Consider the following 15,256-nt stretch of genomic DNA (forward strand, 5'->3'; position numbering starts at 1 on the left):
TACAAGAGGCTTAACTACAAATTGAGACACTAGATAATTTTTCTTCACAAAGAGCAGCAAAACAAGTGGTTTATGAAAGTAGATAGCAAGTCCTACATTTACTGGAAACTTAAACTTTTTCACAGTCAGTCATGCAGATCTACATTAGCGGGTTCAGTGTAGCTCACGTAGATCTATGCATAATTCATAATTCATGGCCTAGATATGACGAGCTGGGTTTGTGCAGTGGGAATGAGCAGTATAAAAAAAAAAACTGCCACATTCAGTGCATGATGGAAACAGCTAACCTCAGACCTTGCACTTGAGTTACAACAGCATTTTTGAGGCATTTCTAAGAGTGGTTTTCATGGTTTTACAGGCAGTTTCTTGGTGTCAATAGATGGACCAGAAGACATACTAGCAGTGTGGAGAAGGTTTTGGTCAGTTCCAGACAAGAAGTGGTTTGAAACATGCCTCAAAGTGACAAAAGTGGTCGATTTTTGGCAATTTTCCTGAGGAAGAGTAAGGCTCTCCTCCCTCCTCCAGTCTGTTTTATGACTTTTTACTAGGTCCCCTTCCTCCTAAACCATGAACCAGCATTCTTGGTTATAAATTAATAGCTGAGAAACAGGAAAAAAACCAGAAATTTTTGTGTGGAGAAGGATTCAAAATGGAGTGCAAGTGTGAGGACATAATTAATGAACAGGGGAAAGGCTGCTTTAGTTCAGTGGGTGGACTGCCTTCAGTGTTTGTTTTGGACTCTCTTTAAAATTGAAATTTATTGCAAAAAAAATGTACAAAAGGCCAAAGTACAAAAAGCATATTAGTACAATAGCTGGGAATTGGCTTGATTTAAGCACTGGAACTGGCTTAAAATAGGCAAAATCGCTGCTGCATAAAGTACTCCCCGACCTCCAAGTTTGCACCTGTGTAATGCCTTAAGTTTTACATTAAATTTTGCATTTTTGGTGTCATTACCTTTAGAAAAAGATTCTCTACCAATCTAGAAGATACAACTGTATTTTTTCAGAAATGTCAACACAGAAGGGGCTTTTGATATGCGAGGCATCAACAGTGAAAGGGTTAAAATACTTTATGAAATACTAAACACTGAAAGCAGGACACCATGAACCTAGCTCTGCTCCTGTAACAACAAACAGGTAATCACATGCCATCTCCCTCCACACAACTAAACTGACCCAGCTATTTTGTTACAATTATGATCTATGTACAAGAGTGTGACAATATAGTGTGATTACTGACAGCAATACTGACAAGTGAATTGTTTTGACTAGATTCTCTTAAACTTTTCTTCATTCCCTCCCTCTCTCTCCCCTAATTTGCATTTACTTTTGATGTCTGGTGTCCTCAGTAATGGGGCAACATAATGGTGATACAGTAGAAGTTAACAGAGTACACATTTATTAAAAATGCAAAAAATGCAAATTGACAGTTGGGCTCTTAGAGGCTAGAAATGGAGACTACTCTGGAGACAGCTCACTTCTGTGTAGAAGGCACTGGTGCAGTAACCTCTATAAAAGCAAAGATGCTCTGCAACGTCTCCACCTCCGAGACATTACAGACTACATATGAAACAAACAATAGCTCAGAGAGGCAGACAGAAGATAAGGGCACAGGACATGCAATGCAGCACCAGGAGATCAGCGAAGGTTTGTCTGGCACTCATTTTGATGCTCAACAGAGGTGAAGGCAGAGAAAGGGCACACCTCCCCTCCATTGGGTACTGTGAGGAGAGGATCTATAAACCTCCATCTCCATCACAGTAGTAGGGGGGGGGGAAACAAAAGTACCAGTGACTGAAGATATGGAAGGTAGAGAACTTGGCAGGTCTGAAGACATAACCTGAAAATGTTCGTGTACTGAAGCAGGGAAATCAGTGAACACAATGAGAGAAAACATCCCACATGTACTTTACATTGGAAAATACATAAATAGTTTTTAGCTGAGGGATTAATAAAAATATAAACTAGTAATTTCATGCTTAAATTGTTTTTTTTCTTGAGTTTATCTGATATATGAGTATGCAAAAATCACACTACATATTTTAAAACAAGTCTTTTCTATGCTGATGCATCAAAGTGTTTACAGTTTACTAGTTACATAATGAATTCACGTAGCCTGCATATAAATATTTATCAAACAAGTCTATGATGATTGCAAATGGGCAGAATACAGTGGAGTAATTATATAAATCACTGTTAAATGTTTTACCTATAGAAATGTGCTGCATTTTTAATGGCTTGAGAGAAAGAAATGCTAACCTATTGTATTGCCTCATATCAATCCTGTAGGAGTTACATCAACAGACTGTGTGGGTATTACTGATGGTTTTCAGACATCTGATGCACATTAGTAATGTGGTGAACTTACTCTTATAGTAGTTACAGGGTATGTGTAGATGGACATTTGATGTAACTTTCGTGAGCTGCATTCATCCCCCACCTATCTGGTAATCTGAGGCATCAGTGTCTCGAGTGCTGCGTGCCGGGGTTTTTCTGCCCATTTTGCTGGTGCCTCATCAGCAAAACGGACTTGTGACAATCTTGTCTATTCCTATGGCTCGTCGAAGTCCTCTGTAAGAGGACGAAAAACTTAGCCAAATGTTTTTCCAGCTCTAAAGGTGGTTTTAAATCATTCCTATGATCACTCAATCTTATGGTACCCCTGGCATATACAAATTTTTTAACATTGGTCATTTCCCACCAAGGTAGGGTGACCAAGAGGATACACATTCACCATCACTTATTCTCTGGCGGTCTTTCCAGAAGTCTACTGACATCACAATTCAAGTGACCCACTGAACTTCAAAATCTCCAATCACAAATTCAGCTAACCAGTGTTTCTGAACTCCTTCACTACCCTGCTTCCACTCTAACAGCACATCAAATCCAAAAACCACTTGTCTCCACTCATTCTGATCTTACACCACCACATACGGCTACTGGTTGCTCAGGCTCCTACCTCTTTGAATAGTGACCTATTGGTAAAACACCTAATACTGTACACCAGTAAACAGGCTATCACTTCTTCACCATCATGTTTACTTTCTGAGCATCTACACATCTGTAAACCTTTGTTGTCTGTGTTGCCAACTGTGCAGATTTCATGCACCAGTCATATGGCTGATCTGGTTCTAAACAGACCTTGCAATAGCATGCACAATGTTCTCGATTATCTAATCATTCTACTGCAGGATTTGATACATGCATAATATTCTTGAATATGTGATTCAATCTACTCCAGGATTTGATAAACCTAATATTTGCATGGCACATAGGTGATGCTCGAGAAGAAGAAAACTGTTCAGTGTGCTTAGCTGAAACAATAGTATATGTGTATGTGTGGAAGCGAACTCGATGAAGATTCAAATATTGTTGACAAATCAGTAGGTCATACAAAACTTAACAACCTCTCTGAATGCTTACTGATGTGTCTGGCCTCAGAATTCATTATCAAATATTTACTTAAAGGAAATAATTACACACACAGGTTTGAGAAAATACAGGCATGGAGTACATGCTGCAGTAACAACTTACAAAGCCCATAATATGCTCAGTGTTTAGGGCATGATTTAAGATAACATTTTTAGTTGTATATTAATGCAATACAGTATATTCAAAGGAATATACAAAAATAAAAATTAAGTGTGCAAGTAAATATGTAAGAAAAACTTGAAATAAGACCTATGTTACTCAAGTACATAATATGAAGAGTGAAACCTTAGTTCAATGGACTAATATGAGGGATATGGTGTTTATCATGCTGACAGACTCCCCAAATTGAAAGCCCTTCTGTGCAGACATTTGAAAAAAAAAAATTTTTTATGTTAGGTAAAAGAACAAAAGTGCAACTGAAATGGTAGAGAATCTTTTTTAAAGGTAATGACACTGAAAATGCAAAATTTGATTTAATTTCAGGAGTCGCAACAGCGAAACGATTCATACTTTTGGAAGTACATAGGTGTGAGGGGTACTGTATGCAACTGCAATTTAGCTCACTTTGAGGATCATTTCAGTGGTCAAACTGATTCAATTTCTTGGCAATTGCTATTGTGCTTGCCATCCTATTCAATGATTACAAAAAACTGCCTATTCAACTATCAGAACAACCCATTAAGTACTTAGAATTAAATAAACTGGCAATTTTTACACAGTGTTTAACAAATACCAAAAAAAAAAAAAAAAAAAAAAGTCCAAAACAAAACTATAGACATTCCAGCCATTTAGCAACCCTTCCTCTGCTCATTAATTATATCTTCAGTCCTCTCCTATATAACATTTGCCTACCATTTTGAATACGACATCACACACAACGAATAAACATTTCTTATTTTTTTTTTAGCTAATAAACCATAACCAAGAATGCATGATCATACTTTAGGCCATCCCAATAGTTGAAGCTGACCTGGTAAAAGTCATGAAACAGATCAGGGGAAAGTAGGGAACCCCCCTTCCCCTTCTCCTGTAAATATCACACAAAACAGACTATTTCTCATCAATATGAGACCAATTTCAAGACACTTCCCATCTTTAAATGACCTAAATCTTCTACATTCTCTTCCTGTCTACCTACTGGCAAAAAACAGCCAATGAACTCATGAAAACCACCCTAGAAAACATCCCAAATTCACTATTTTATCCCAAAAGCAGGGGTCAGAGGTTAGTTGTTCCCACCATGCACACAACCACTATATAGACTATTTTCTCATGTCTAGGCTCACACCAGATTTGAGGGTGCTATTATTATACATGACTGACATTTTATGGGTTAAATCAGAAAGAAGAGATTCTTTCTCCATGATGATAACAATGAACATTTGTAGAAACAACACACTTTGTAAGTTAAGTCTTAAATCAATTTGCCAGCAGACTGTAACAATAACTGACAATTCTGGAAATAATGAACACTGTCTGAACCTGAAGGATACCCGAATGATTTCCTTCCAGAGTCAGTGCCCAAGCTGACACTCATCAAGTTCTTAGTGTATTCATTGCATCCTGTTTTTTATTTGAGGTACTCTGCACTACCTGTTAAGTTTCTTGCCTTCATATGATGTGATGTCAGTGTGCAGAATTGGGACCAGTCCCTCCAGGATTTTCCAGGAGTAAATTATAATGTACCTTTCTTTCCATTCCAATAAGCACAGTTCAAGGGATTTCAAGTGTTACCAGTGATTCAGATGTTTAAATATACAGGCAGTGAGTTCTGGTTATATTTTCTAACTCCACAATTTTACCTGCCTTGAATAGGGAATTATACAGCATTATTACAGCCTAAGTGACTTGAATATCGTTACTGACTCAGTATCTCATCTTAAAAGTTTTAGTTATTCAGGCTATCATTTTCTTTGCAGTAACAATAGTTACACTGTTGTTAACCATGAATGTGAGATCTTCTGACATCACTCCCAAATCTCAAACATGGAACATTAACCCTATTGACTGATTCAAGTGTGTCGTGTACTCCTTTTCAGTCTATTTCTCCATTCTTCCATAGCGGAGCATCTGAAACTTGTCATAACTAAACATCATACTATTGCCTGAGACCCACTGCAAGACTATTCATATCCTCCAGAAGATTTGCTGTGTCTTTGACAAACACCACTCTCAAAGAGAATCTGGGATGTTATGGTGTTATGATTTACATTCTTGTCCATGTTGGATGTGAGAATGAAAAACAGAAATGGGGTGAGTACTGTCTTGAGAACAGAGCTTTTCACCATGACAGCATCCAACTTCACTCTTGAGGTTACATTTGTTAAGCTAAATATCTATACCTGGGGTATACCTGGAGAGGGTTTCGGGGGTCAATGCCCTCACGGCTCAGTCCATGACCAGGCTTTGCGGTGGATCAGGGCCTGATCATCCAGGCTGTTACGGCTGGCTGCACATAAACCGACTTATGAGTCACAGCCCGGCTGGTCAGATACTGACTTGAGGTGAATCTCCAGTGCTTTCTTGAAGACAGCCAGAGGTCTACTGGTAACCCCCCCCCCTTATGTATGCTTGGAGGCAGTTGAACAGTCTTGGGCCATTCACACTTACTGTGTTGTCTCTTAGCGTACTCATGGCGCCCCTGCTTTTCATTGGGGGGATGTTACATCTTCTGCCGAGTCTTCTGTTTTTGCAGGGAGTGATTTTTGTGTGCAGATTTGGGACTAGACCCTCTAGGATTTTCCAAGTGTACATTATCAAGTATCTTCCACGCCTGCATTCCAGGGAATACAAATCAAGGGACTTCAACCATTCCCAGTAATTTAGGTGCTTTATCATACTTGTACATGCCATAAAAGTTCTCTGTATATTTTCCAGGTCTGCAAATTTTGCCTGCCTTGAAAGAGGCAATCAGTGTACAGCAATATTCCAGCCTAGAGAGAACAAGCAATTTAGAAGAATCATCATAGGTTTGACATCCCTAGTTTTGAAGGTTCTCATTATCCATCTCATCATTTTCCCAGCAGATAGATACATACATTGATTGTGATCTTGGAAAGCGAGATCCTCTGACATCATCACTCCCAGGCCCTTCACATTAGTTTTTTGCTCTATTGTGTGGTTGGAATTTGTTTTATACTCCAATACAGTTTTAATTTCCTTGAGTTTTCCATAGTGGAGGAATTGAAATTTGTCTTCATTGAACTTCATATTTTTTTCTGCAGCCCATTTCAAGATTTGGTTGATGTCTGCTTGGAGACTTGAAGTGTCTTTGATGGATGACATTGTCATGCAAATTCAGGTGTCATCCACAAAGGAAGACAACTGCTGTAGCTTACATCTCTGTCTATGTCAGATGTGAGAATAAGGAACAGGATAGGAGCAAATATTGTACCTTGTGTAACACAGCACACTCTTCCAGTTATTTCCTTTTATATGCATTTTGTGCACTATTCCACCATGGTTGTACATGCTGAAGGTTTGTGCAAAATCAATGTACACTACATCAGCATTTAGCTTGTCTTCCAGTGCATCAAAGACTACGATATCATAATGATCTAGCAATTGTGAAATGCAGGAGCAACCTGCACTAAACCTATGGTGCCCTGGGTTACTGTACAACCCTTGCAATTATGAGTTACTGGCAATTATGTTTCTTAGGATGCATTCAAAGATTTTAATGGTGTGTGAAGTTAGCACCATTTGTCTATAGTTTTTTGCAATTATTGCCCCTTCACTGTTCAAAGCCCCAAAATTAAAAGAGCTCACAGTATCCACATTGTTAATAAATAAGTTAAAAATCTTTTTCTGAAGGTAATGATACCAAAAGTATAAAATTTAATGGAGTTAGCAATCTGGGTGCAATTTATGTACTGACAATTTTGCCCACTTTTAATCCTATTTTATGCCAATTCCATTGCCCAATTCACCTAATTTTGCTAGTATTCCTACTGCACAAGAAACTGCCCATTCAACTATCAAAATTGCCCTATAACTTGCACAGAAGTTGGTAATCTGGTCAATTTTACACAAAATGAAAAAATTCTAATTTCAAAAATGGAGTAAAAAATAAACACTGTAGACATTCCACACACTAAAACAACATTTCCTTTGCTCATAAATCATATCTTCAGGCCTCATTATCATACTGTGACACCAGAATTTCATTCATTTCCTTATTATCATCTCCTTCAAGTAAAGGCCTTATACAGGCTGTGGTTTTTGCCCTGGATTTTGCATACGAGACAAAGCAATTGTTTTTTCTAATTTTATTTATGGCTCTTTCCTCCCTGCCTTTCATGGACTCTTATGATGTAATCAGTTTCTGCTCAATGTTCTTCATTTCCCTAGAGTTTTGTTAGGTGCTTCAGTGTGTGTGTGTGTGCTGCCTGTCACTGAGAAGATCCATTATCTGTTGTCTTCACCAGTAGAGATAGCCCCCTCCTCTAGTTTGCATCTTTTCTTCTGCCATAAATGTAGGTGCCTAGAGCATGTTTCCAATGTTAATGAGCTCATCCTCCAGAGAAACTGGTTTAGACCCACAGCTGTCATAGTGTCCTTTCCAGTGTATCTTGCTAGGGTCATGCTTCATTCAATCCCAGCAGTTTTTGTTAAAACTTATTTTACTGAATTTGTCCTTTACGTTCACTCTCAGATGGAGAGAGAGGATAGTTTTTAGCAATGCCTTCTAATCTAAAATACTAACCATAAAGTTTCACCTGTCTCTGTCACCAGACTATGATTTATTTAGTTAAAGAATACCCTTGTGTTGAGTTTGAACCTGTTACAACATGCATAATTCTCAAGACAGTTGTCAAAATTTCTATAACTAGGTTACTTCAGTTTTCAAGGCTTAAACTAGCACAGTTATTTACATAGCTGAAAGTATGATGTAGCTAGATGTCACCAACCTTCACATTTTATTTCACATAGAAGAGCTCCCATTCTGTTCTCCGGTAGTGAGAGTTACAAGTAAGATTTATTCAACATTTATCAGGGAAGAGAAGTTACCTCTCCCACATTTAATCTAGAGGGCCTCAGATTAATGATTAATATAAAAAGATGGGACAAAAGGAAAATGGCAACAGTCAGTAAGAGAGAGGCAAAAGTGTATAAGCTAAGGGAGGAGGAAGTTAGGGTGAGAGATAAGCAACTATTGGCAGAAAGGTGGGCTAGTGCAAGTATGGGTAGGGGAAGGGGGGGGGTTGAAGAGAGATGGGATAATACACAAATAACCCGCACATAGAAGAGAGGAGCTTACGACGACGTTTCGGTCCGACTTGGACCCCTTTCCTCTTTCCTTTTTTTCCTTTGGGTTGTCTTTCTTCTGCCCTGTGTATTTGTCTTTCTCTTTTCTCTTTCCTTTTTCTCCTTTGGGTTGTCTTTCTTCTGCCCTGTGTATTTGTTCCTTCTTTATTTATTTATTTGTTCCCACCCCCTCGGTGTTCTTGCTCTTACCCTCTGTGGGCATCCAGCTCCCTTGCAGTGCTCCTCTTTCTTAGTATTTGACTGGCCCCTCCTACTTTTACTACCTCCCCACTACTACTACCTTCCCTCCACTACTACTACCACCACTACTACTACCACTTCCTGCCTATACTGTATATACCCATCCTGCTCTCCTTTTCGTTAGTGTGACTTTGTATATAGTCCAAGTCGGACCGAAACGTCGTCGTAAGCTCCTTTCTTCTATGTGCGGGTTATTTGTGTATTGTTCCAGTCACGGTATTGTGCCTTTTTTGTCATTTAGGGATGGGATAGTTTTAAAAATGTAGTATTAGAATGTGGGGCAGAAGTTGTAGCTATAGGAGGGTGGGTGCAGGAGGAAAGAGGAGTGATTGGTGGAATGAGGAGATAAAGGGTGCAATAAATGAGAAAAAGGTAGCTTATGAGAGGCTTTTATAAAGCAGAAGTGATATAAGAAGAGCAGAGTATATGGAGGGTAAAAGAAAGGTGAAGAGAGTGGTGAGAGAGTGCAAAAGGAGAGCAGATGATAGAGTGGGAGAGGCACTGTCAAGAAATTTTGCTGAGAATAAGAAAAATTTTTGGAGTGAAATAAACAAGTTAAGAAAGCCTGGGGAACGAATGAATTTGTCAGTTAAAAACAGTATAGGGGAGTTAGTAGATGGCGAGCTGGAGGTATTGGGTAGATGGCGGGAATATTTTGAGGAACTTTTAAATGTCGATGAAGAAAGGGAGGCAGTAATTTCATGCACTGGCCAGGAAGGAATAACATCTTTTAGGAGTGAACAAGAGCAGGATGCGAGTGTGGGGGAGGTGCGTGAGGCATTACATAGAATGAAAGGGGGCAAGGTACCTAGGGATTGGCAGCGAGCGTGTATAATTCCTTTATATAAAGGGAAAGGGAACAAAAGAAATTGTAAAAATTATAAGAGAATAAGTTTACTGAGTATACCAGGTAAAGTGTATGGTAGGGTTATTATTGAAAGAATTAGAGGTAAGACAGAGAGCAGGACTGCAGTTGAGCAAAGAGGCTTTAGAATGGGTAGGGGATGTGTAGATCAGGTGTTTACATTGAAGCATATATGTGAATAATACTTAGATAAAGGTAGGGAAGGTTTCATTGCATTTATGGATTTAGAAAAGGCATATGATAGAGTGGACAGGGGAGCAATGTGGCAGATGTTGAAAGTATATGGAATAGGTAATAAGTCACCTATAGGTAGTAGGTTGGTAGACAGCAACCACCCAGGGAAGTACTACCGTCCTGCCAGATGACTGTGAAACAAAAACCTGTAACTGTTTTGCATGATGGTAGGATTGCTGGTTTTCTTTTTCTGTCTCATAAACACGCTAGATAACAGGGATATCTTGCTACTCCTACTTACACTTTGGTCACACTTCACAGACACGCACATGCATATATATATATACATACATCTAGGTTTTTCTCCTTATTCTAAATAGCTCTTGTTCTTTTTTTATTTCTTCTATTGTCCATGGGGAAGTGGAAAAGAATCTTTCCTCCGTAAGCCATGCGTGTCGTATGAGGCGACTAAAATGCCGGGAGCAATGGGCTAGTAACCCCTTCTCCTGTATACATTTACTAAAAAAGAGAAGAAGAAAAACTTTATAAAACTGGGTTGTTTAAATGTGCGTGGATGTAGTGCGGATGACAAGAAACAGATGATTGCTGATGTTATGAATGAAAAGAAGTTGGATGTCCTGGCTCTAAGCGAAACAAAGCTGAAGGGGGTAGGAGAGTTTCAGTGGGGGGAAATAAATGGGATTAAATCTGGAGTATCTGAGAGAGTTAGAGCAAAGGAAGGGGTAGCAGTAATGTTAAATGATCAGTTATGGAAGGAGAAAAGAGAATATGAATGTGTAAATTCGAGAATTATGTGGATTAAAGTAAAGGTTGGATGCGAGAAGTGGGTCATAATAAGCGTGTATGCACCTGGAGAAGAGAGGAATGCAGAGGAGAGAGAGAGATTTTGGGAGATGTTAAGTGAATGTATAGGAGCCTTTGAACCAAGTGAGAGAGTAATTGTGGTAGGGGACCTGAATGCTAAAGTAGGAGAAACTTTTAGAGAGGGTGTGGTAGGTAAGTTTGGGGTGCCAGGTGTAAATGATAATGGGAGCCCTTTGATTGAACTTTGTATAGAAAGGGGTTTAGTTATAGGTAATACATATTTTAAGAAAAAGAGGATAAATAAGTATACACGATATGATGTAGGGCGAAATGACAGTAGTTTGTTGGATTATGTATTAGTAGATAAAAGACTGTTGAGTAGACTTCAGGATGTACATGTTTATCGAGGGGCCACAGATATATCAGATCACTTTCTAGTTGTAGCTACACTGAGAGTAAAAGGTAGATGGGATACAAGGAGAATAGAAGCATCAGGGAAGAGAGAGGTGAAGGTTTATAAACTAAAAGAGGAGGCAGTTAGGGTAAGATATAAACAGCTATTGGAGGATAGATGGGCTAATGAGAGCATAGACAATGGGGTCGAAGAGGAATGGGGTAGGTTTAAAAATGTAGTGTTAGAGTGTTCAGCAGAAGTTTGTGGTTACAGGAAAGTGGGTGCAGGAGGGAAGAGGAGCGATTGGTGGAATGATGATGTAAAGAGAGTAGTAAGGGAGAAAAAGTTAGCATATGAGAAGTTTTTACAAAGTAGAAGTGATGCAAGGAGGGAAGAGTATATGGAGAAAAAGAGAGAGGTTAAGAGAGTGGTGAAGCAATGTAAAAAGAGAGCAAATGAGAGAGTGGGTGAGCTGTTATCAACAAATTTTGTTGAAAATAAGAAAAAGTTTTGGAGTGAGATTAACAAGTTAAGGAAGCCTAGAGAACAAATGGATTTGTCAGTTAAAAATAGGAGAGGAGAGTTATTAAATGGAGAGTTAGAGGTATTGGGAAGATGGAGGGAATATTTTGAGGAATTGTTAAATGTTGATGAAGATAGGGAAGCTGTGATTTCGTGTATAGGGCAAGGAGGAATAACATCTTGTAGGAGTGAGGAAGAGCCAGTTGTGAGTGTGGGGGAAGTTCGTGAGGCAGTAGGTAAAATGAAAGGGGGTAAGGCAGCCGGGATTGATGGGATAAAGATAGAAATGTTAAAAGCAGGTGGGGATATAGTTTTGGAGTGGTTGGTGCAATTATTTAATAAATGTATGGAAGAGGGTAAGGTACCTAGGGATTGGCAGAGAGCATGCATAGTTCCTTTGTATAAAGGCAAAGGGGATAAAAGAGAGTGCAAAAATTATAGGGGGATAAGTCTGTTGAGTGTACCTGGTAAAGTGTATGGTAGAGTTATAATTGAAAGAATTAAGAGTAAGACGGAGAATAGGATAGCAGATGAACAAGGAGGCTTTAGGAAAGGTAGGGGGTGTGTGGACCAGGTGTTTACAGTGAAACATATAAGTGAACAGTATTTAGATAAGGCTAAAGAGGTCTTTGTGGCATTTATGGATTTGGAAAAGGCGTATGACAGGGTGGATAGGGGGGCAATGTGGCAGATGTTGCAAGTGTATGGTGTAGGAGGTAGGTTACTGAAAGCAGTGAAGAGTTTTTACGAGGATAGTGAGGCTCAAGTTAGAGTATGTAGAAAAGAGGGAAATTTTTTCCCAGTAAAAGTAGGCCTTAGACAAGGATGTGTGATGTCACCGTGGTTGTTTAATATATTTATAGATGGGGTTGTAAGAGAAGTAAATGCGAGGGTCTTGGCAAGAGGCGTGGAGTTAAAAGATAAAGAATCACACACAGGGTGGGAGTTGTCACAGCTGCTCTTTGCTGATGACACTGTGCTCTTGGGAGATTCTGAAGAGAAGCTGCAGAGATTGGTGGATGAATTTGGTAGGGTGTGCAAAAGAAGAAAATTAAAGGTGAATACAGGAAAGAGTAAGGTTATGAGGATAACAAAAAGATTAGGTGATGAAAGATTGAATATCAGATTGGAGGGAGAGAGTATGGAGGAGGTGAACGTATTCAGATATTTGGGAGTGGACGTGTCAGCGGATGGGTCTATGAAAGATGAGGTGAATCATAGAATTGATGAGGGAAAAAGAGTGAGTGGTGCACTTAGGAGTCTGTGGAGACAGAGAACTTTGTCCTTGGAGGCAAAGAGGGGAATGTATGAGAGTATAGTTTTACCAACGCTCTTATATGGGTGTGAAGCATGGGTGATGAATGTTGCAGCGAGGAGAAGGCTGGAGGCAGTGGAGATGTCATGTCTGAGGGCAATGTGTGGTGTGAATATAATGCAGAGAATTCGTAGTTTGGAAGTTAGGAGGAGGTGCGGGATTACCAAAACTGTTGTCCAGAGGGCTGAGGAAGGGTTGTTGAGGTGGTTCGGACATGTAGAGAGAATGGAGCGAAACAGAATAACTTCAAGAGTGTATCAGTCTGTAGTGGAAGGAAGGCGGGGTAGGGGTCGGCCTAGGAAGGGTTGGAGGGAGGGGGTAAAGGAGGTTTTGTGTGCGAGGGGCTTGGACTTCCAGCAGGCATGCGTGAGCGTGTTTGATAGGAGTGAATGGAGACAAATGGTTTTTAATACTTGACGTGCTGTTGGAGTGTGAGCAAAGTAACATTTATGAAGGGATTCAGGGAAACCGGCAGGCCGGACTTGAGTCCTGGAGATGGGAAGTACAGTGCCTGCACTCTGAAGGAGGGGTGTTAATGTTGCAGTTTAAAAACTGTAGTGTAAAGCACCCTTCTGGCAAGACAGTGATGGAGTGAATGATGGTGAAAGTTTTTCTTTTTCGGGCCACCCTGCCTTGGTGGGAATCGGCCAGTGTGATAATAATAATAATAATAAAATAATAAGTCACTAAACGCTGTAAAGATTTTTATGAGGATAGTGGGGCTCAGGTTAGGGTGTGTAAGAGAGAGATTACTTCTCAGTAAAAGTAGGTCTTAGACAGGGATGCGTAATGTCATCATAGTTGTTTAACATATTTATAGATGGGGTTGTATAAGAAGTAAATACTCGGGTGTTGTGGAGAGGGTGAGATTAAATTATGGGGAATTAAATACAAAATGGGAGTTGATAGTTATTTTTTGCTGATGATACTGTGCTTTTGGAGGATTCTAAAGAAAAGTTGCAAAAGTTAGTGGAGGAGTTTGGAAATGTGTGTAACGGTAGAAAGTTGAAAGTGAATATAGATAAGAGTAAGGTGATGAGGGTATCAAACGATTTAGATAAAGAAAAATTGGATATCACGTTGGAGAGAGGGAGTATGGAAGAAGTGAATGTTTTCAGATATTTGGGAGTTGACTTGTGGGCAGATGGGTTTATGAAGGATGAGGTAAACGATAGAACTAATGAAGGAAAAAAGGTGAGTGGTGCATTGAGTTATCTGTCGAGACAAAGAGCGTTATTCATGGAGGCAAAGAAGGGAATGTACGAGAGTACAGTGGTACCAACACACTCTCATATGGGTATGAAGCAGAGGCGACTTGAGGCAGTGGAGATGTTGTGTCTAAGGGCAATAAGTGGTGCAAATAAAATGCAGAGAATTCGTAATGTGGAAATTAGGTGGTGGTTCGGAGTTACTAAAAGTATTAGTCAAGAGGGCTGAAGAGGGGGCTGTTGAGGTGGTTTGGTCATTTAGAGAGAATGGAACAAAGTAGAATGACTTGGAGAGCATATAAATCTGTTGGGGAAGGAAGGAGGGGTCGGGGTTGTTCTCGAAAAGGTTGGAGTGAGGGGGTAAAGGAGGTTTTGTGGGCAAGGAGCTTGGACTTCCAGCAAGCGTATGTGAGCGTGTTAGTTAGAAGTGAATGGAGACGAATGGTTTTTAGGACCTGACGAGCTGTTGGAGTGTAAGCAGGGTAATATTTTATGAAGGGATTCAGGGAAACCGGTTAGCCAGACTTGAGTTCTGGAAATGTGAAGTACAATGCCTGCACTTTAAAGGAGGGGTATAGGATATTGGTAGTTTGGAGGGACATCTAAACTGTCGTATCTGAGTGCCTCTGCAAAGACAGTGATTATGTATGTGTGATGGTGAAAGTGTTGAATGATCAAAGTTTTTTCTTTCTTTTTGGGTTGCCCTGCCTTGGTGGGAAATGGCCAATTTGATTAAAAAAAGAAAATACTGAGGGTGACTTAGCATGAACTTTTTCTCCCAGGATTATACTAATGACAGATGCCATGCCAGCTGGCTGGAAGATATTAAGTCCTAAACAGATGCTCTTTTCCTATAAACTGTATGGAAACAAAGGCAACCCATTAAGCTAGTCCAGTTTTGGACACTACTGCCAGTACTTTTCACTCTCCAAACAATGAATAAAAAACTTCTAACTTATGGGATTATGTATTAATCCCCATCTATGGTCTCAAGATCAATAACCAAATGGT

General features: G+C 39.6%; 1 protein-coding gene across 34 annotated transcripts in view; it reads right to left on the reverse strand.

The window, feature by feature from the left end:
* The window catches only part of LOC128701616 (phosphatidylinositol 4-phosphate 5-kinase type-1 alpha), a 573,763-nt gene that overhangs the window by 158,885 nt on the left and 399,622 nt on the right, over nt 1–15,256 (reverse strand). For 5 of the 34 annotated variants that reach the window (XR_011394183.1, XR_011394184.1, XR_011394182.1 and 2 more), the window contains one exon: nt 2,371–2,573. The exons of the other annotated variants lie outside the window; for them this stretch is intronic. The gene's annotated coding sequence lies outside the window, so the exon portion shown is untranslated. The remainder of the gene's footprint in view (nt 1–2,370; nt 2,574–15,256) is intronic. 34 annotated transcript variants of the gene reach the window in all.

The sequence above is a fragment of the Cherax quadricarinatus genome, chromosome 78 (genome assembly GCF_038502225.1).
Source record: "Cherax quadricarinatus isolate ZL_2023a chromosome 78, ASM3850222v1, whole genome shotgun sequence".
Taxonomy (NCBI): Eukaryota; Metazoa; Arthropoda; class Malacostraca; order Decapoda; family Parastacidae; genus Cherax; species Cherax quadricarinatus.